The sequence below is a fragment of the Hyperolius riggenbachi genome, chromosome 4 (genome assembly GCF_040937935.1).
Source record: "Hyperolius riggenbachi isolate aHypRig1 chromosome 4, aHypRig1.pri, whole genome shotgun sequence".
Taxonomy (NCBI): domain Eukaryota; kingdom Metazoa; phylum Chordata; class Amphibia; order Anura; family Hyperoliidae; genus Hyperolius; species Hyperolius riggenbachi.
The window spans coordinates 179,835,386-179,856,538 of NC_090649.1; the positions used below are offsets into that span (position 1 = coordinate 179,835,386).

At 46.4% G+C, this 21,153-nt stretch overlaps 1 long non-coding RNA gene across 3 annotated transcripts in view; it reads left to right on the forward strand.

The window, feature by feature from the left end:
* The window catches only part of LOC137570599 (uncharacterized), a 134,011-nt gene that overhangs the window by 6,597 nt on the left and 106,261 nt on the right, over nucleotides 1-21,153 (forward strand). For all 3 annotated transcript variants that reach the window (XR_011031101.1, XR_011031102.1, XR_011031100.1), the window contains exon 2: nucleotides 1,299-1,381. This is a non-coding gene — a long non-coding RNA (uncharacterized lncRNA). The remainder of the gene's footprint in view (nucleotides 1-1,298; nucleotides 1,382-21,153) is intronic.

Sequence of the window (21,153 nt, forward strand, 5' to 3'; positions counted from 1 at the left end):
AATAAAAAAATAGATGTAAAACTCATTACCTGGAGATCTATCTTCAAAAGGTGGTGATGATCCTATTATCTGTGACGTGAACGGAGGATTTGCAAGAGGAGGAACGATTTCTACAGGCCCCTCTATGACACAAAACATTTTGGCTGGTTTTGTGGTGGATCACTACTCTGGCCAACTCACTCATTCTGGCAATATATTGTAAGCATGTATGGGGACCAAGAATTAAAAATATAAAAAAATATATCTTTCAGGCTAGGTTCACAGTGAGACATTGTAGAGCTGCGTTATAAAGTCTTATAACGCAGCTTACCACACTGTAATGCTAATCCTATGGGACGTTTACAGTGCAACGTTAGCGTTGCATTGTAATGTGCAGCGTTATGGTAATGCACTGCTGCAATGCATTACCTCTAAATGCACACGTTACCAGGTACAGGTACCTGTATGCTTTACTGTACCTACTGTATGCAACGGTAACACAGCATTAATGTGCATTACCACCTTTTTTGCATTGCATTGTAATGCTGCATTGTGACTTTAATGTCACATCACAACGCAACAACCCACTGTAAACCTAGCCCAATTAGGAGATACTCTTTAAATAGATAAAGGGGATCATTTTTGATCCCCTCCCTATGTATTGTTAACTATTAAAGAGCGTCTGAAGCCTCCAAAAAAACTGTTCTTACTTTAAAGTCCTCTTCAGCATTAAAGCCCTGGCTGAAACACCGCATCTGCGGCTGTACACTCAATTAATACCCCAAAATCCCTGGGGCAAATTTTGGGGCTCCTTCCTGGAAGAGGAAGAGCTTTGCGCAGTAGCTCTGCCTCTACTCGTATCAATCTCAGCCTCCTCCTGCCCCTCTGTCTTCTTTCACTGAGAGTGGCAGGGAGAGGTGGCAATCAGTGCAGATTGATGCAAATGGAGGCAGAGTTACAGCTCAAAGCTCTGCCTCCCCAGGGCAGCAAAATCTACGACCTGGAGAGACGTGGAATTTTGCCCCGAGATTTTGGCGGTATTAATTGTGTTTTCAGCCATGGGGAATGCGGCGTTTCAGCTAGGGCATTAATGCTGAAGATGACTGTAAAGTAAAAACAGGGTTTTTTGGAGGCTTCAGACTCTCTCTTTAAGACAAAGTTAAACTTTATTTTAAAAAATCCCCCCCCAAAAAAACACATTCTTCTGCTTTTTATCTGTCTTTATATTTATTTTTATTTTTTCTTCTTCTGTCTTCTCCTGTAATCTGTATTGAAGTCTTCTGTAACATCTTTCTTCTTGCTTCTCCTTTCACTGGTAGGTGGTTGCAATAATACCCAGCAGAGAAGTGCCAAAACCAAGGGGGTCTTGCAGCAGATAGATGATGCATGCAAACATGCACAGGTAAAGCTCATGGTAATGTACCATTTTTTTTACAGAACAGATACATTTGTGAACTAGCCCTAAGCTACATCTTAATCTAGCTCAATGTGCTAAAATAGAGAAAAACCCAGGGAGGACATAAGCTTAATTTTCCAGACAAATTAATTTACTAGGTAGATTGCAGCAAACTTCCATAAGTCCATAAAAAAACAAATACTACTCAACAAGTATACACTCCTTTGGGCTTACAAATAAAAGCCCTTTTGTTATGTATGGAGTGTCTCAAAGATATTATTAAAAGATAACAGAATTGGTGGCTGGATAGTGTAATGGTTTAGGGCCTGAGTCCACTAACACAGTTGTGCACAGTTGTGTCCGCTTTTCAGCAACACATCAATTTTACAGATGCTGAAAAACGGAAACAACTGCGCACAACTGCGTTAGTGGGCTCAGGCCCTAAGAGCACTGCCTTTGACACAGATGACCTGAGTTCAAATCTCAGCTCTTCCTGTTCAGTAAGCCAGCCCCTATTCAGTAAGGAGTACTTGGGTTAGACTCCCTAACGCTACTACTGCCTGCTGAGCGTACCCAAGTGGCAGGAGCTCAAGCACTTTGTGTCCTCCAGGTTAAAAGTGCAATATAAATGTAATGAGTTGTGTGGCTGTTGAAAATAATGTTTTTGAATTTTATCACAAATGGAATGGTGGCTATGTGGTCAGCATCCTCAAATTGCAGGTTCACACATTGTGGATCATTTTTTAATAATTCATGCAGTTTAACCTTAGTCTGTCTGCTAGAATAAAAAGAGGACAGAAACCACATTTTGCAGACAAATTAATAAGCCAAGTAGATGGGCTGCAGAAAACTTAGAGCCCATGAAAAAATAAATACTGTGCTCATCAAGTATCCACTCCTTCAGGCTAACTAATAAGAAACCCTTTTAATATGTATAGAATGTCTCAGAGATATTATTAAAACCATTAGGAGCAGAGTTAAAAATGGTTTTTTGAATGATCAAAAATGTTATGGTGACTAAGTGGGTAAATTACTAAGCACTCTCAACTTGCAGGTTTAAATCTCAGCCAGGATCTTTTAACTGTCTGGTCTGTCCTTAATCATTGGTGATTAGCCCAATAATCAGAATATGGATTTGTTACACATTCACCTCCTCGCTGTTCTTTCTTTACTGTCTTATAAGTATAAAGAGAGGGGCTTACAGTTTAAAGTCAGCCTTTATTTCTTTTGAATAAAGACATTTTTAGCTCATATGGCTTTTTAATAGTGTTGGGCGAACAGTGTTCGCCACTGTTCGGGTTCTGCAGAACATCACCCTGTTCGGGTGATGTTCGAGTTCGGCCGAACACCTGATGGTGTTCGGCCAAACCGTTCGGCCACATGGCCGAACTAGGAGCGCAGGGCCGAACGTTCCCCGAACGTTCGGCTAGCGCTGTGATTGACCGAACGGGTCACGTGGTTCAGACCCGAACGCGCTCTGATTGGCCGAACTGTCACGTGGTTCGGGTAAATAAATATTCGAACCACGTCATATCTCCGCCATTTGTCTGTGGGTTTAGCTTTGGGTAGGCAGGCAGGGTAGTTCACGCTCCAGCCACGCTAGCCTGGGTCCCCCCAGTCATTGTGTCGCTGCTGGGAATAGTAGTACACCGCTCGCTCAGCCACACTATATAGCATTCTGTTTACTGCCACTCTGTGTACCTCGCTCAGCCACACTATATAGCATTCTGTTTACTGCCACTCTGTGTCTGCTGGGAATAGTAGTACACCGCTCGCTCAGCCACACTATATAGCATTCTGTTTACTGCCACTCTGTGTACCTCGCTCAGCCACACTATATAGCATTCTGTTTACTGCCACTCTGTGTCTGCTGGAAATAGTAGTACACCGCTCGCTCAGCCACACTATATAGCATTCTGTTTACTGCCACTCTGTGTACCTCGCTCAGCCACACTATATAGCATTCTGTTTACTGCCACTCTGTGTCTGCTGGGAATAGTAGTACACCGCTCACCCGCCACTGTATAGCATTGTGCTCTGTGTCGCTGCTGGGAATAGTGGTACACGGCTCACCCGCCACTGTATAGCATTGTGCTCTGTGTCGCTGCTGGGAATAGTGGTACATCGCTCAGCCACACTATATAGCATTCTGTTTACTGTTCTGTGTCTGCTGGGAATAGTAGTACACCGCTCGCTCAGCCACACTATATAGCATTCTGTTTACTGCCACTCTGTGTACCTCGCTCAGCCACACTATATAGCATTCTGTTTACTGCCACTCTGTGTCTGCTGGGAACAGTAGTACACCGCTCACCCGCCACTGTATAGCATTGTGCTCTGTGTCGCTGCTGGGAATAGTGGTACACCACTCACCCGCCACTGTATAGCATTGTGCTCTGTGTCGCTGCTGGGAATAGTGGTACACCGCTCAGCCACACTATATAGCATTCTGTTTACTGTTCTGTGTCTGCTGGGAATAGTAGTACACCGCTCGCTCAGCCACACTATATAGCATTCTGTTTACTGCCACTCTGTGTACCTCGCTCAGCCACACTATATAGCATTCTGTTTACTGCCACTCTGTGTCTGCTGGGAACAGTAGTACACCGCTCACCCGCCACTGTACAGCATTGTGCTCTGTGTCGCTGCTGGGAATAGTGGTACACCGCTCACCCGCAACTGTATAGCATTGTGCTCTGTGTCGCTGCTGGGAATAGTGGTACACGGCTCACCCGCCACTGTATAGCATTGTGCTCTGTGTCGCTGCTGGGAATAGTGGTACACCGCTCAGCCACACTATATAGCATTCTGTTTACTGTTCTGTGTCTGCTGGGAATAGTAGTACACCGCTCGCTCAGCCACACTACATAGCATTCTGTTTACTGCCACTCTGTGTACCTCGCTCAGCCACACTATATAGCATTCTGTTTACTGTCACTCTGTGTCTGCTGGGAACAGTAGTACACCGCTCACCCGCCACTGTATAGCATTGTGCTCTGTGTCGCTGCTGGGAATAGTGGTACACCGCTCACCCGCCACTGTATAGCATTGTGCTCTGTGTCGCTGCTGGGAATAGTGGTACACCGCTCAGCCACACTATATAGCATTCTGTTTACTGTTCTGTGTCTGCTGGGAATAGTAGTACACCGCTCGCTCAGCCACACTATATAGCATTCTGTTTACTGCCACTCTGTGTACCTCGCTCAGCCACACTATATAGCATTCTGTTTACTGCCACTCTGTGTCTGCTGGGAACAGTAGTACACCGCTCACCCGCCACTGTACAGCATTGTGCTCTGTGTCGCTGCTGGGAATAGTGGTACACCGCTCACCCGCAACTGTATAGCATTGTGCTCTGTGTCGCTGCTGGGAATAGTGGTACACCGCTCAGCCACACTATATAGAATTCTGTTTACTGTTCTGTGTCTGCTGGGAATAGTAGTACACCGCTCGCTCAGCCACACTATATAGCATTCTGTTTACTGTTCTGTGTCTGCTGGGAATAGTAGTACACCGCTCGCTCAGCCACACTACATAGCATTCTGTTTACTGCCACTCTGTGTACCTCGCTCAGCCACACTATATAGCATTCTGTTTACTGCCACTCTGTGTCTGCTGGGAACAGTAGTACACCGCTCACCCGCCACTGTATAGCATTGTGCTCTGTGTCGCTGCTGGGAATAGTGGTACACCGCTCACCCGCCACTGTATAGCATTTCTGTACTGCCACTGTACTGCTTCCAGTCAGCGTGTACTTTAAGGATAAGTGAAATGAGGAAGAAATCCGGTGAAAGAGGGAGGGGCAAGGGAAGAGGTGTTTCCCCTGAAGGTTCACGTACAGGCCACAGGGGAGCACCCAAGAAAACCCACTCAATACCGCCCATGTTTTCCAGGACAACAAACCTCACAAATCCAAAAGAACAGGACCAGATAATTACTTGGATGACCTCTCAAGCGTCCAGCAGTGGGTTAAGCAGCACCAGCACATCACGCACGAGGTCCGAGTCCTCAGCCAGTTACAAGGAGCCAGTGGGCACAAAGCTGACACAACCGGCAGCGACACCACGCACACAACTGCCAGATAACCAGTCCGATGAATTACCTCAGGACACAATGGGGTATTCGCGGGAGCTCTTCCCAGCCCAACAAACTTCCACCTTTCAAAGGTCAATGGAGGAACAGCCAGAAATGTTGTGCCCGGATTCACAACCATTAACTGTGGGAAATGCACCGCGCACTGAAATACAAGGCGAGTCCGAGGAGGACTCGGAAACCCAAATCCCAGAGCAAGTTGGGCAGGAGGGGTTGCAATTGAAGGAGGTCGGCCGACAAAATCTGGAAGACGACGTTGGAGTGAGCTGCGCAGAGGTTGTTCTGGGGAGCTCTACTCCACGGCGGCGGCCCCCCACAATGACATATGACGAGTTTGAGGAGATGGAAGAGGAGGGTATGGACAATGTGGACAGAGACCCAGATTTTGTTTGTGAATGAGAACATCGCTGTCGTAGCAGCAGCACAGATGAGTCTGTTGAAGAACCCACTGCTGGACGAGTTCGCCTTGTGCCACAAGGTAGGCGGCGCGCAATTTCAGGCACCACAAGCGTGGAAGTTCAAGTGAGAGGCAAAAGAGGCGCAAACAGAAATCGCCAGCAAGGCAGGTGCTCCAAAGTCTGGGCTTTCTTTGAAGACTGCACTGAGGATGGTACTATGGCGATTTGCAAGGTGTGCAAGACCCGCCTGAGCAGGGGGAAAAGTATTAACAACCTCTCCACCACCAGCATGAGCCGCCACATGCTATCCAAACATCCCACTCTGTGGGCAAACGCGGCAGGACAGGGTACCAGCAACACTGCCTCCCTTGGGGTCACCAGACTCACCACCAGACCCGCCTCAGCAGCAGCAGTAGCCCAGCCATTGCGTGGTTCACAACATTCACAAACATCAGACGCTGACACTGTCACTTTCCGGAGTAGTGCTCTTGAGGTCTCCCAGTGTTCATCAAACACAACAACCAACAGCCCTTCAGTGTGCAGCCCTACGATTCAGTTGTCTGTCTCGGAGATGTTTGATCGCAAGAGGAAATTGCCAGCAAATGACCCCCGGGCCGTGGCAGTAACAGCCAGCATAGCCAAGCTTCTGGCCTGTGAAATGCTGCCATATCGAGTGGTGGAGACAAACAGCTTCAAGGGCATGATGTCAGTGGCCATCCCACGTTATGTGGTTCCCAGCCGCTACCACTTTGCACGTTCTGCAGTGCCTGAGTTGCATGAGCACGTGGTCAGCAAAATAACCCGAAGCTTGAAGAATGCCATTGCCTGCAAGGTTCACCTCACCACTGACACCTGGACGAGTGCGTTCGGCCAGGGTCGATACATCTCCCTTACCGCACACTGGGTGAACCTTGTGGAGCCTGGCAGCGATTCCTCACCTGCTACGGCGCGGGTGTTGCCCACGCCGCAAACAGCTGCACCGCCGTCCCTCCCACTGGATACCAACAGCAGCACCTACCTCTCTGACTCCTTCTCCTCCAACGCATCTCAAAGCTGTACCTCATCCAGAAACGCTAACCCAGCAGCAGTAGGATCATGGAAGCAGTGCAGCACAGCTGTTGGCATGCGTCAGCAAGCGTTGCTGAAGCTGATCTGCCTTGGGGATAAGCAGAACACAGGGGAGGAAATTTGGAGGGGAATAAAGGAACAGACGGATTTGTGGCTGGCACCGCTGGACCTGAAACCGGGCATGCTTGTGTGTGATAATGGGAGTAATCTCATTCGCGCTTTAAGGTTGGCTAAGCTGACACACATCCCTTGCCTGGCGCACGTGATGAACCTAGTAGTTCAGCGGTTCCTGAGGACATACCCAGGCGTGGCCGATCGTCTGTTGAAGGTGCGACGAGTGGCCAAACATTGCAGAAATTCCAGTACTGCTTCGGGGGCACTCGCCAAGATGCAGGAGCGCTTCAATCTCCCCCACCATCGCTTGCTGTGTGATGTCCTTATGCGCTGGAATTCTACGCTGCACATGCTAGCCCGCTTTTGCGAGCAGAAGAGTGCAGTGGTCCAGTACATGACGGCGCAGTACCGAGGCGCATCCGGACAGCTGCCAAGCTTCTGTGGATCCGATTGGGCCAACATGTTGGACCTCTGCCAAGTCCTCCAAAATTTTGAGCAGTCCACGTTGCTTGTGAGCAGTGACAACTCTTCAGTTAGCATTACCATACCACTGCTGTGTTTACTGAAGAGGTCAATGTTGAAAATCAAGGAAACAGCTGTCATGATGCAACTGGGGGAATCTGAAGGAGAAAACGATCAGCGTGATGGTACCAACATCAGGCCATCCGCCTCAGGAAACGCTGGCCCCAGCAGCTATGACGAAGAAGAGGAGGAGGAACAGCTGGAGTTGGAGCAGGAATTTCCTGCCACCACTGATGAGGGCCAGAGCGGTGCACGTTGGACTTCCACAATTCAGCACGAATGGTCAGCAGAAGCAGACCAGGAAGAAGGTGATGACTATGATGCATCACAACAACTATCACAATGCTCACAAGAGGATGATGAGGATTCTGGCAGGACTCTGGCACACATGGCTCAATTCATGCTAGACTGCATTGAACGCGACCCACGCATTGTGCGCATTCTGGACAACACCAATTACTGGGTTTATACACTTCTGGATCCCCGGTACAAACACAATGTTCCAAAACTGCTTGAAGAAAGAGTCAGACAGGCCCTTGTGGAGACTTTAGAGAGGAGATTGACATCCTCCCCCTCCTCTAGCCAGTTGTACGCTGACAGACTGACTTCCGCAAACCCAGGACGACCAGGAGGGCAGCAAACAACACAAGCCGCAGCTAGTGCCCAAAAGGGAATGGTATCGGCAGTGTCCTTGGAGTGGGAAAATTTTCTGACACCCATGCAGCAGCAGCCCACAGAACAGCAAGCGTGCAGATCCACCTCCAACACCGATCGCCTGGAGAAGATGGTCAAGGACTACATGTCAGATGGCGTAGCTGTGTCGAACAATCCATCTGCACCCTTCAACTATTGGGTATCGAAGCTAGACACCTGGCACGAACTGGCAATGTACGCAATAGAGGTGCTGGCTTGCCCGGCAGCCAGCGTTATGTCGGAACGCTGTTTCAGTGCTGCCGGAGGCATCGTCACAGATCGGCGTATCCGCCTCTCCACAGAAAATGCAGACCGTCTGACTCAAATTAAAATGAATCAATCCTGGATTGGAAACGACTATGCAACACTCCCGGACCCCAACCAAGTAACATGAACAATGACCATCTGTGATGGGTTAATGTTGCTGGTCCCTGTTTATTGAACCTCTCATCTTTATTACATTTATGACTGCATGGCGGCAAAAAGCATTGCTATATCCGCACGCTTTGTCCTCATGCAAGGCCTGGGTTGTTGTGTCTCAAAAAGCGTGGCCTTCTCCTCCTGCGCCTCCTCCTGTTCCATCACGTCTGCTGCTGCTGGGTTAGCGTTGCCGGTCCCTGTTTATGGAACCTCTCATCTTTATTACATTTATGACTGCATGGCGGTAAAAAGCATGCTATCCGCACGCTTCTTGTCCTCATGCAAGGCCTGGGTTGTTGTGTCTCAAAGCGTGGCCTTCTCCTCCTGCGCCTCCTCCTGTTCGTTCACGTCTGCTGCTGCTGGGTTAGCGTTGCCGGTCCCTGTTTATGGAACCTCTCATCTTTATTACATTTATGACTGCATGGCGGTAAAAAGCATGCTATCCGCATGCTTCTTGTCCTCCTGCAAGGCCTGTGTTGTTATGTCTCAAAAAGCGTGGCCTTCTCCTCCTGCGCCTCCTCCTGTTCCATCACGTGTGCTGCTGCTGGTGCTGGGTTAGCGTTACCGGTCCCTTTTCCTGGAACCTCTTCTCTGTATTACATGTATGACTGCATGGCGACAAAAAGCATGTTACCTGTGCAAAGAAACATGACATTTTCCACATTTAAAAGACAGTTTTTCCTTTGAAACTTTACAATCAATTTTCTCAAAAACTATAAGCTCTTTTTCAAATATTTTTTTCCCTCTTGTACCCACTCCCAAGGTGCACATACCCTGCAAATTTGGGGTATGTAGCATGTAAGGAAGCTTTAAAAAACACGAAAGTTCGGGTCCCCATTGACTTCCATTATGTTCGGAGTTCGGCGCGAACACCCGAACATCGCGGCGATGTTCGGCGAACGTTCGCGAACCCGAACATCTAGGTGTTCGCCCCAACACTACTTTTTAATCATTGATTAAGTGTATCATTAGGCATCCACCTGCAAATCGGTTTCCTCCTACACACCTAAAATATACTCATAGGTTAATTGTTCCCCCTCCCCACAAGCTGACTGTATGCTGGCCATAAAATAGTAAATCAGGTTCTTACTGCTACCCGGTTGGCAATAGCCTCAAAATGGAAGCAAATCGCTCCTCCATCACTCTCAGATAGTGGTTAGGGTAAAATTGGTCCTCTACTGGAACATATGACACCTAAGCTGAGGGACACGTTTCCTAAATATGAAAATGTTTCGTCTTTGTGGAAAGTGAGAGCTTACTTGTTATCTGACACCCTTAAAGATTATAAAACTACTCTTCAAGACACATCCACTATACCCTTTATTTGATGTTTAGTTATAACTATACTTTATTTGATGCTTATAACTATACTTGCCTTATAATACAATGATGATTTTAAACTATCTTTCCATGTAACTTACGGATGATCTTTATCAACTTGCTTATTTTTTGAAATACAAATAAAATAAAAAAATAGCGTTGAATTTAAAATAGAAGATCGACCAGAGAAACAATAAGTAAAATATTCTTTCTGGGATTGATTATGTTTTCTTCTCTGTCACCACTCAGTATTAGATGAGATTCCAAAATTCCAACATCAATCCCACCAATGCAACACTGAAGGTGATAGAAAGCTATGTGCAGCGGTGCTTGCCTCAGTTTCCTTTGGGCTACTTCACACTGGGTGATTTTTCAGCGATTTGCTGATCACCGGCGATCAGCAAAATTCTGGTGCTTATGCAAGTCAATGGTAGTGTTCACACTGTAGCGAATGCCAGTGATTAGCAATTTGCTGATGATGCATGCCGCATTTTTGGAGAGCTTGCATTTCAATGTAATAGAATCACAAAATGCAATCACTCCTAAATTGCTTTTCTGTACAGTGAATAAACAGCTTTTTACTGATCATGGGCGATCAGCAAAACACTACCAAATCGCCCAGTGTGAACTTAAGTATTCCAGTTTCCTTGCACATCCTAAAAATATGTAGAAATGCTAATTGGTTTCCTCCAAACCTGGCCTCAGACTACAAAAAGAAGATTAAACAATAAGTGACTATGATAAAGCTTAGGCTGGGAGCTACTGTGAGCTACTTTGAGAGGCCATTAGTGACATAGCTATATACATAATGCTGCAGAAGATGTCAGAGCTATATAAATGCACAATAATGAGAATATGCCAAATAAGAAAAGATAAACTGTACATTAAGGAGAGATGAACTATAAGTTAAGATAAGACAGAGAAGGAGAGATAACAGGACAAACAGATAAGGAGTGATAATTCATATAAGTAGTAAGGAAACTCATTTTAGGTTTGATGCTTACCTAAGAAGAGGGAAAGCCAGGGATACCATAGAGCCTTCCTGTGCTGGCTGTCATTCCTGCACCATGCCAAGTTAAACTTATTTGACCTGCTAGGTCAAAAAGTGCTTCCACAGTCAGTAGGCTGCCTTTGGAAGTACTCGTATCACTGACTGTGAGGATCCGCTCGGCTGCCTGCGCAGGTATGCAGCTTTTTGACCACTGTTCAGGTCTAAATTCTGCAGGTCTCTGGAAGAGAGACCTTTTATCAGTTTTGCAGCTTGCTGCTAAGGAATTTGCATACGTTTGTCATGCAGATTGCCTAGCCACATCCTTTGTAGGCTTGCTCTATATATACCATGTGATATCACAGATCTGGGCTGGTCATAAGGGTTAGTCCTGTGCACAGCCGTCTCAGCCATTAGGCAGCTATAAATTTTTGCCTAGGGCGACAGGAGGAGGGAAGAGCGCTGTTGCACTGAGTAGTGAGATAAGAAATGCTTCTCAGCTCACTCAGAGGTCAGATTACAACAGCAGTTAAAAGCAGCGCCTGACTCCACTCATAGCTGATTAATTCAGTTCCTTCAGCTCAATGATTCAAAGAACCACAGTAATGAATGGGTCAGTGAGAGAAGGCACTGGTCCCAGCTCACTCAGTTCCAGCTCACTCAGTCAGGCATCCATCGGAGTACAGCATCAGCTTCTGAGTCCTGACTGATTAAGTCAGTTCCTCTCTCTTTCTGCTACTGGTAACTCCGTGGATTTAGAGAGACTAGTGTAGCAGCCAGGCATGGACGGCCCCCCAGGTCGCCTTTCATTCAGTGATTTAGGGCTGGTCCAGTGCCTGGTGTATTCAGGTTTGTTGTTGTAAGGCAATGTCAAACACTAAGCTAGCAGATAAAAGTGCAATTAGAGGGCAGGCAAGCTGGTAAATATACACAACATAATGCAGAGCTTGCCTGGAGGGTCTGTGGGAAAACATCTGTCTGGTCTCTCACCATTGTTAAAATGACTGCCTGTGCAGATAAGGTGTTACACAAGTGGAAAAATGTTGACAGTCCCTACACTCCAGGAGGGCTGCTTTCTGACTTGTGTGAGAGACTACCAGGGACAGGAATCCTATTACAGGTAAGTAGTCTTTGTGTAATGTAGGACTACAATACAGATAAGCTCTCTGCTCCATCTCAGGCTATTCTAAGTTTCTCCACTCCGCCTCTCTCTGGGCTACTGCACGACAAAATCGCAATAGCAATCGCTAGCAGTTTGCAAATGCGACTTTGTGAAGCGATTTTTGAAAGAATCGCTCCAAAAAATTAGAAAAAATCCCAACGCTGCTGTGGGAACACCGTCATAGGGTAACAATAGCCCAGCGCTTTTCAAATCACTGTCGATTTGAAAAGCGCTCAGAAGCACTCTTGGTGTGCAGTGTGCACCAGCCTCCTTCATTCACCTTTGTTTCCCTCTTCCCCTAGTGCTGGCTGGCTGTGTCTTCTTGTCATACAGGACAGCTAAATAAAAGTGCAATCCTGGTGAGGCAAACATCTTCTTCCCTCTCTTTCAGCTTTTCTCTCCTCATTATTTCTCTGCATAAGGGCTCAGACACACTATAAGGTAGCGAAAGCAGGGATTAGTAGAGATGGTGCTGAAGGGGAGGACGTGTGTGTGTGTGTGTGTGTGTGTGTGTGTGTGTGTGTGTGTGTGTGTGTTTGTTGTGTATATAGTGTGTGTATAGTGCTGCGTAATATGTTGGCGCTTTATAAATACAATAAATAAATAAATAATAGTGTGTGTGTATGTATAGTGTGTGCGTGTGTATAGTGAGTGTGTAGTGTGCGCATGTGTATAGTGTGTGTGTATAGTGTGTGTGTATAGTGTGTGTGTACTGTGTGTGGTGTGTGTGTGAGTGCATGCCGCAATAAGTATATTTTATGGTGAAACGCTCTGCTGCATTACAACTATTTTCTGGTGAACCCATGCCGCAATAAGTGTATTTTCTGATTTTCTGGTGAAATGCTGCTGCATTATGATTATTTTTAGGGGTTTTGGGGGTGGGGGGAATGGGGCTGGGGGGCAATCACGGGGGTGGGGGGGGGGGGGGGGGAGGGGCGCCACAGGATTTCTCGCCTGGAGTGACAAAATGGCTAGAGGCACCCCTGGTCCTGTGAAACACTCCTGGAGTGTCAGCCTTGCTCTTTGTTTAACCACTTAACGACCGCCCCCAGCCGATGGGCGGCGGCAAAGACCGGGCCCAAACGACCGCAATACGCCCATCGGCGGGGGCGGCTGCGGGAGTGGCTGTGCGGCGATCGCGTCATTCGTGACGCGATCAGCCGCCGGGGACTGGCTCCGCCCACCGTTCGTTGTAACCCGCCGGCCGTTCGGAAGCGCCGGCGGGTTACTAGCACCCGGATCGCCGCATGTAACAAGTATAATAGGCTTTGTAATGTATACAAAGCCTATTATACTGGCTGCCTCCTGCCCTGGTGGTCCCAGTGTCCGAGGGACCACCAGGGCAGGCTGCAGCCACCCTAGTCTGCACCCAAGCACACTGATTTCCCCCTCCCCTGCCCCCTGATCGCCCACAGCACCCCTCAGACCCCCCCCTGCCCACCCCCCAGACCACTGTTTGCACCCAGTCACCCCCCTAATCACCCATCAATCACTCCCTGTCACTATCTGTCAACGCTATTTTATTTTTAAGTCCCTAATCTGCCCCCTACTCCCTCCTGATCACCCCCCCACCCCTCAGATTCTCCCCAGACCCCCCCCCAGACCCCCCCCCCCGTGTACTGTATGCATCTATCCCCCCTGATCACCTGTCAATCACCTGTCAATCACCTGTCAATCACCCGTCAATCACCCGTCAATCACCCCCTGTCACTGCCACCCATCAATCAGCCCCTAACCTGCCCCTTGCGGGCAATCTGATCACCCACCCACACCAATAGATCGCCCGCAGATCCGACATCAGATCACCTCCCAAATCCATTGTTTACATCTCTTATCTCCTCTAAACACCCACTAATTACCCATCAATCACCCCCTATCACCACCTGTCACTGTTACCCATCAGATTAGACCCTAATCTGCCCCTTGCGGGCACCCAATCACCCGCCCACACGCTCAGATTGCCCTCAGACCCCCCCTTATCAATTCGCCCGTGCAATATTTACATCTGTTATTCCCTGTAATAACCCACTGATCACCTGTCAATCACCCATCAATCACCCCCTGTCACTGCCACCCATCAATCACCCCCTGTCACTGCCACCCATCAAACAGCCCCTAACCTGCCCCTTGCGGGCAATCTGATCACCCACCCACACCAATAGATCGCCCGCAGATCCGACATCAGATCACCTCCCAAATCCATTGTTTACATCTCTTATCTCCTCTAAACACCCACTAATTACCCATCAATCACCCCCTATCACCACCTGTCACTGTTACCCATCAGATTAGACCCTAATCTGCCCCTTGCGGGCACCCAATCACCCGCCCACACGCTCAGATTGCCCTCAGACCCCCCCTTATCAATTCGCCCGTGCAATATTTACATCTGTTATTCCCTGTAATAACCCACTGATCACCTGTCAATCACCCATCAATCACCCCCTGTCACTGCCACCCATCAATCACCCCCTGTCACTGCCACCCATCAAACAGCCCCTAACCTGCCCCTTGCGGGCAATCTGATCACCCACCCACACCAATAGATCGCCCGCAGATCCGACATCAGATCACCTCCCAAATCCATTGTTTACATATCTTATCTCCTCTAAACACCCACTAATTACCCATCAATCACCCCCTATCACCACCTGTCACTGTTACCCATCAGATTAGACCCTAATCTGCCCCTTGCGGGCACCCAATCACCCGCCCACACGCTCAGATTGCCCTCAGACCCCCCCTTATCAATTCGCCCGTGCAATATTTACATCTGTTATTCCCTGTAATAACCCACTGATCACCTGTCAATCACCCATCAATCACCCCCTGTCACTGCCACCCATCAATCACCCCCTGTCACTGCCACCCATCAAACAGCCCCTAACCTGCCCCTTGCGGGCAATCTGATCACCCACCCACACCAACAGATCGCCCGCAGATCTTCTCTCCTCTAAACACCCACTAATTACCCATCAATCACCCCCTATCACCACCTGTCACTGTTACCCATCAGATTAGACCCTAATCTGCCCCTTGCGGGCACCCAATCACCCGCCCACACCTCAGAACGCCCTCAGACCCCAGCCCTGATCACCTCGCCAGTGCATTGCTTGCATCTATTTCCCCCTCTAATCACACCTTGAGACACCCATCAATCACCTCCTGTCACCCCCTAGCACACCTACCCATCAGATCAGGCCCTAATTTGCCCCGTGTGGGCTCCTGATCACTCGGCCAAACCCTCAGATCCCCCTCAGACCCCCTTCCGATCACGTCCCCAGTGCATTGATTGCATCTATTTTCCCCTCTAACCGCCCCCTGAGACACCCATCAATCACCTCCTGTCACCCCCCTAGCACTCCTATCCATCAGATCAGGCCCAATACATCCTGTCATCTAAGAGGCCACCCTGCTTATGACCGCTTCCACAAAATTTGCCCCCTCATAGACCACCTGTCATCAAAATTTGCAGATGCTTATACCCCTGAACAGTCATTTTGAGAAATTTGGTTTCCAGACTACTCACAGTTTTGGGCCCGTAAAATGCCAGGGCAGTATAGGAACCCCACAAGTGACCCCATTTTAGAAAGAAGACACCCCAAGGTATTCTGTTAGGTGTATGATGAGTTCATAGAATATTTTATTTTTTGTCAAAAGTTAGAGGAAATTGGATTTTTATTGTTTTTTTCACAAAGTGTCATTTTTCACTAACTTGTGACAAAAAATAAAATCTTCTATGAACTCACCATACCCCTAACGGAATACCTTGGGGTGTCTTCTTTCTAAAATGGGGTCACTTGTGGGGTTCCTATACTGCCCTGGAATTTTAGGGGCCCTAAACCGTGAGGAGTAGTCTAGAATCCAAATGCCTCAAAATGACCTGTGAATAGGACGTTAGGCCCCTTAGCGCACCTAGGTTGCAAAAAAGTGTCACACATGTGGTATCGCCGTACTCAGAAGAAGTAGTATAATGTGTTTTGCGGTGTATTTTTATACATACCCATGCTGGGTGGGAGAAATCTCTCTGTAAATGGACAATTGTGTGTAAAAAAAATCAAATAATTGTCATTTACAGAGATATTTCTCCCACCCAGCATCTGTATGTGTAAAAATACACCCCAAAACACATTATACTACTTCTCCTGAGTACGGCGGTACCACATGTGTGGCACTTTTTTGCACCCTAAGTGCGCTAAGGGGCCCAAAGTCCAATGAGTACCTTTAGGATTTCACAGGTCATTTTGCGACATTTGGTTTCAAGACTACTCCTCACGGTTTAGGGCCCCTAAAATGCCAGGGCAGTATAGGAACCCCACAAATGACCCCATTTTAGAAAGAAGACACCCCAAGGTATTCCGTTAGGAGTATGGTGAGTTCATAGAAGATTTTATTTTTTGTCACAAGTTAGCGGAAAATGACACTTTGTGAAAAAAAACAATTAACATCATATTCCGCTAACTTGTGACAAAAAAAAAAAATCTTCTATGAACTCACCATACTCCTAATGGAATACCTTGGGGTGTCTTCTTTCTAAAATGGGGTAATTTGTGGGGTTCCTATACTGTCCTGGCATTTTAGGGGCCCTAAACCGTGAGGAGTAGTCTTGAAACGAAATTTCTCAAAATGACCTGTGAAATCCTAAAGGTACTCATTGGACTTTGGGCCCCTTAGCGCAGTTAGGGTGCAAAAAAGTGCCACACATGTGGTATCGCCGTACTCAGGAGAAGTAGTATAATGTGTTTTGGGGTGTATTTTTCCACATACCCATGCTGAGTGGGAGAAATATCTCTATAAATAGACAATTGTGTGTAAAAAAAATAAAAAAAATTGTCATTTACGGAGATATTTCTCCCACCCAGCATGGGTATGTGTAAAAATACACCCCAAAACACATTATACTACTTTTCCTGAGTACGGCAATACCACATGTGTGGCACTTTTTTGCAGCCTAACTGCGCTAAGGGGCCCAAAGTCCAATGAGCATCTTTAGGCTTTACAGGGGTGCTTACAATTAGGCACCCCCCAAAATGCCAGGACAGTGAACACACCCCACAAATGACCCCATTTTGGAAAGTAGACACTTCAAGGTATTCAGAGAGGAGCATAGTGAGTCCGTGGCAGATTTCATTTTTTTTTTTTTCGCAAGTTAGAAGAAATGGAAACTTTTTTTTTTTGTTGTTGTTGTCACAAAGTGTCATTTTCTGCTAACTTGTGACAAAAAATAAAATCTTCTATGAACTCACCATGCCTCTCACTGAATACTTTGGGATGTCTTCTTTCCAAAATGGGGTCATTTGGGGGATATTTGTACTATCCTGGAATTTTAGCCCCTCATGAAACCTGACAGGTGCGCAGAAAAGTCAGAGATGCTTGAAAATGGGAAAATTCACTTTTGGCACCATAGTTTGTAAACGCTATAACTTTTACCCAATCCAATAAATATACACTGAATGGTTTTTTTTTTATCAAAGACATGTAGCAGAATAACTTTCGCGCTCAAATGTATAGGAAATTTTACTTTATTTGAAAAATGTCAGCACAGAAAGTTAAAAAAGTCATTTTTTTGACAAAATTCATGTCTTTTTTGATGAATATAATAAAAAGTAAAACTCGCAGCAGCAATCAAATAGCATCAAAAGAAAGCTGTATTAGTGACAAGAAAAGGAGGTAAAATTCATTTAGGTGGTAGGTTGTATGACCGAGCATTAAACCGTGAAAGCTGCAGTGGTCTGAATGGAGAAAAAGGCTCTGGTCCTTAAGGGGCGAAAAGACTGTGGTCCTGAAGTGGTTAAAGATTAGCTTAGAGTAATTCCTGGGACTGCACTAGGCAGGTTCCCTAGTGCAGTTAGTATTGCATATCTGTTTTATGTTTGTCTGTTGCGATTGTCCTGTCCCAGCGGTGGTCGACAGGAGATCGTTCTGATCTTTGTTCTTGGAGTATAGCTGGAGCAGCGGTTGCTACCAGCTATCTCATCTGCCTGTCTAGCTTGGATCGCACTCGCCTTGCGCTAGTGCTGTGGATCCTATCTCTCTCTTATTCCTGTTTTCGTGTATCTGTCTTGGCTGCTACGAATGCTTGCTGGAGGCAAGGTGAGGTAACCGTTAAGCAAGCGCTCGCGTCCTCTGTTTCATGTTTGTCTGTCGGTGGTTAGCTAGGCGTGCTTGTCTCTGTTGTGCTTATCACGCGGAGACCGCGCATAAACGCGTGCACTGTTGCGAATGAGTGCGGTGTTCACGTTTAGTTAGCGTTTGTTATTTTCCTTACCTTCTCATTGTATGATTTGCTGTGCCTTTGCTACTCTCGTGCTCTGCCTTGCTGTAGCCTTGTGTCACCTCTGGCAATCGCCTCTCTCGCGATTGCGTTCCTACTTCATATCTGCTGTTGTGTATGCACTGTCGCGGGTTGGCGACTAGATTGGTGCACACACATACCCTCTGTCGCTTTGCTCTCTCTCTTTCAGGGCTATCTTGCTCTGCGTTTCTTCCCTTCATACAATTCCTGTCTTGCGTCTGTGGCAGGGCAGAGGATCTGTTCCTCTGCACTCCACAGCTCCACCTGCGGACAGGAATTTCCCTCTACAGGTGCATTGCACCTTTTGCTGGGTTCCCTCAAATTACACGCTTGTGGAGGATTTCTGCAGTGTCAGCGCACGTCTTGTGCGCTGATCACGGAGAGAATTCCACAATCGTTACACTACTTCTGAAGACGAGTGCATCCATACTGCGCATATGCAAGCCTGGACTCACTTGTGCACACAGTACAGATGTGCTCATCTTTAGAAGTACTCAGGGTGGCAAGTACTTCCGTAGGCTGCCCACTAACTACTGGAGCATTAATAGATCATGAAAGTTTAACCAGGCATGGTGCAGGAAGAACAGGCAGCACGCAGGAACAGAAAAGCTCTATAATATCCAGAGCCTTCCTTCTTCTTTGGTAAGTATCCCAACTGAAGTGAGTTCCTTCACTTCAGGTTTGCTTTAAATAACAATAGAATGGGGTAACTGAACGTGCCCACAAAACGTTTTGGATGTCCCATTCACCAAACACAATACTGATGGCATGGTTATAAGAAAGCATATTTTGAATCATGCCATCTGCCATGTCTCCATGTTAGTTAGCTGCATAGTGAAGCCTACACTTTTTTTTCTTAAATAGTTACATAACAAGTGACTTTTGAGGCACTAATTCTGTATATGTCATCTCACTTTTTTACAATAAAAGTCTTCCTTTAAAGAAATCATCAGACATTTTTAGCAAAATCTGCTTTACTCACCTGGGGCTTTCTACAGCCCCTTGCAGCCGACTGTCCCATGCTGTCACCTCTGCTCTCCACCGCTGGTCCGCTCTCGCCGCATGTCGTCTCTGCAGGCGCAGTAAGCTGCGAACTACGTGGCCGTGATTGACAGCTGTGATTGACGCAGGCGCAGTAAGGGGGACCTCGCAATTTTCCTCTGCACCGTGCAGTGACAGCAGGGTAGCAGCGGAAAGCAGAGGTGACAGCGTGGCACAGTCAGCTGCAAGGGGCTGTTGAAAGCCCCAGGTGAGTAAACCAGATTTTGCTAAAAATGCCTGATGATTCCTTTAAATACACATTTTTTTTCATAGCAAGCCTGTGATTTAGATAGTCTAGCAGCACAGTACACCCAGCAAAAGCAGCTCTTTGCCCTCAGGTTCATCCTTTTTTTGTGGTGCAATGGTATATTTATGTATTAATGAACTTTTATATTACAAGGAAAAATATGGAGATTTGCAATATGTATAGCTACAGTATATTTTAAGGCGTTTTTCAGTTACATAGTTACATAGTTATTTGTGCTTCTTCACATATCTCTGTTGATCCATAGGAAGGCAAAAAATCCTTACAAGGCATGGTCCAATTAGCCCCAAAAGGGAAAAACATTCTTTCCTGACTCCAGAAGGCAATAAGTTAAAATCTGTGGATCAACATCACTGGGCATTACCTAGTAATTATAGCCATGGATGTCTTACAACACAAGGAAAGCATCTAAGCCCCCTTTAGACGCAGATATAGAATTTGACATAACTACTTCCTGTAGCAATGCATTCCACATTTTAATCACTTTTACTGTAAAGAACCCTTTCCTAAATAAATTTTTCCTCCATGCTCAGATCATGTCCCGTAGCCCTTTGTCAAAGCCTAGGAACAAAAAGCTCATCTGCCAAGCTTTTATATTGCCCTCGGATGTATTTATACATGTTAATTAGATCTCTTCTAAGGCATCTTTTCTCCAGACTAAATAAACCCAGTTTATCTAACCTTTCTTGGTAAGTATTAGAGGCAAAGGATCAGCAGGATAGCCAGGCAACTGGTTTTGCTTAACTACTTTCGCCTTTTGGACGTTGCTCCCGCTTGCCTCTGTGCCGCCTCTTGTTAGCCCGGTGATCAATGAATGGGAACACAGTTCCCATTCATTGATCAAAGTCCCCATTAAAAAGACCGACGGGCTTCTTTTAGAACCCCTGATCTTTCTAAAAAAAAAAAGATTCATGTCCTCCCTTCACTTCCTGTAAGCAAGAGAGCTCGCTTACAGGACTACAAATTTTTTTTTGAATGTGGCCATCTTGTGGCCAAATAGTAAAACTACATCTACATACATTTACATACATACAACTACATGCATACATAAATACAATTTATTACATTTAAAATTATCTTTTTACCCCCCACACTCTAAAAAATACCCAAATATATTTTTTAATAAAAAAAATTTACAATAAAAAAACAAAAAACAAAACATTAATAGTTACCTAAGGGGCTGAACTTTTTAAATATGCATGTGAAGAGGTTATATTACTATTATTTTGTTAAATTATAACCTTGTAAATAGTGATGGATGCAAAACTGTAAAAATGCACCTATATTTCCAAATAAAATATTGGCGCCATACATTGTGATAGGGACATAATTTAAATTTTGTAATAACCATGACAAATGGGCAAATAAAATACGCGGGTTTTAATTATGGTAGCATGTAT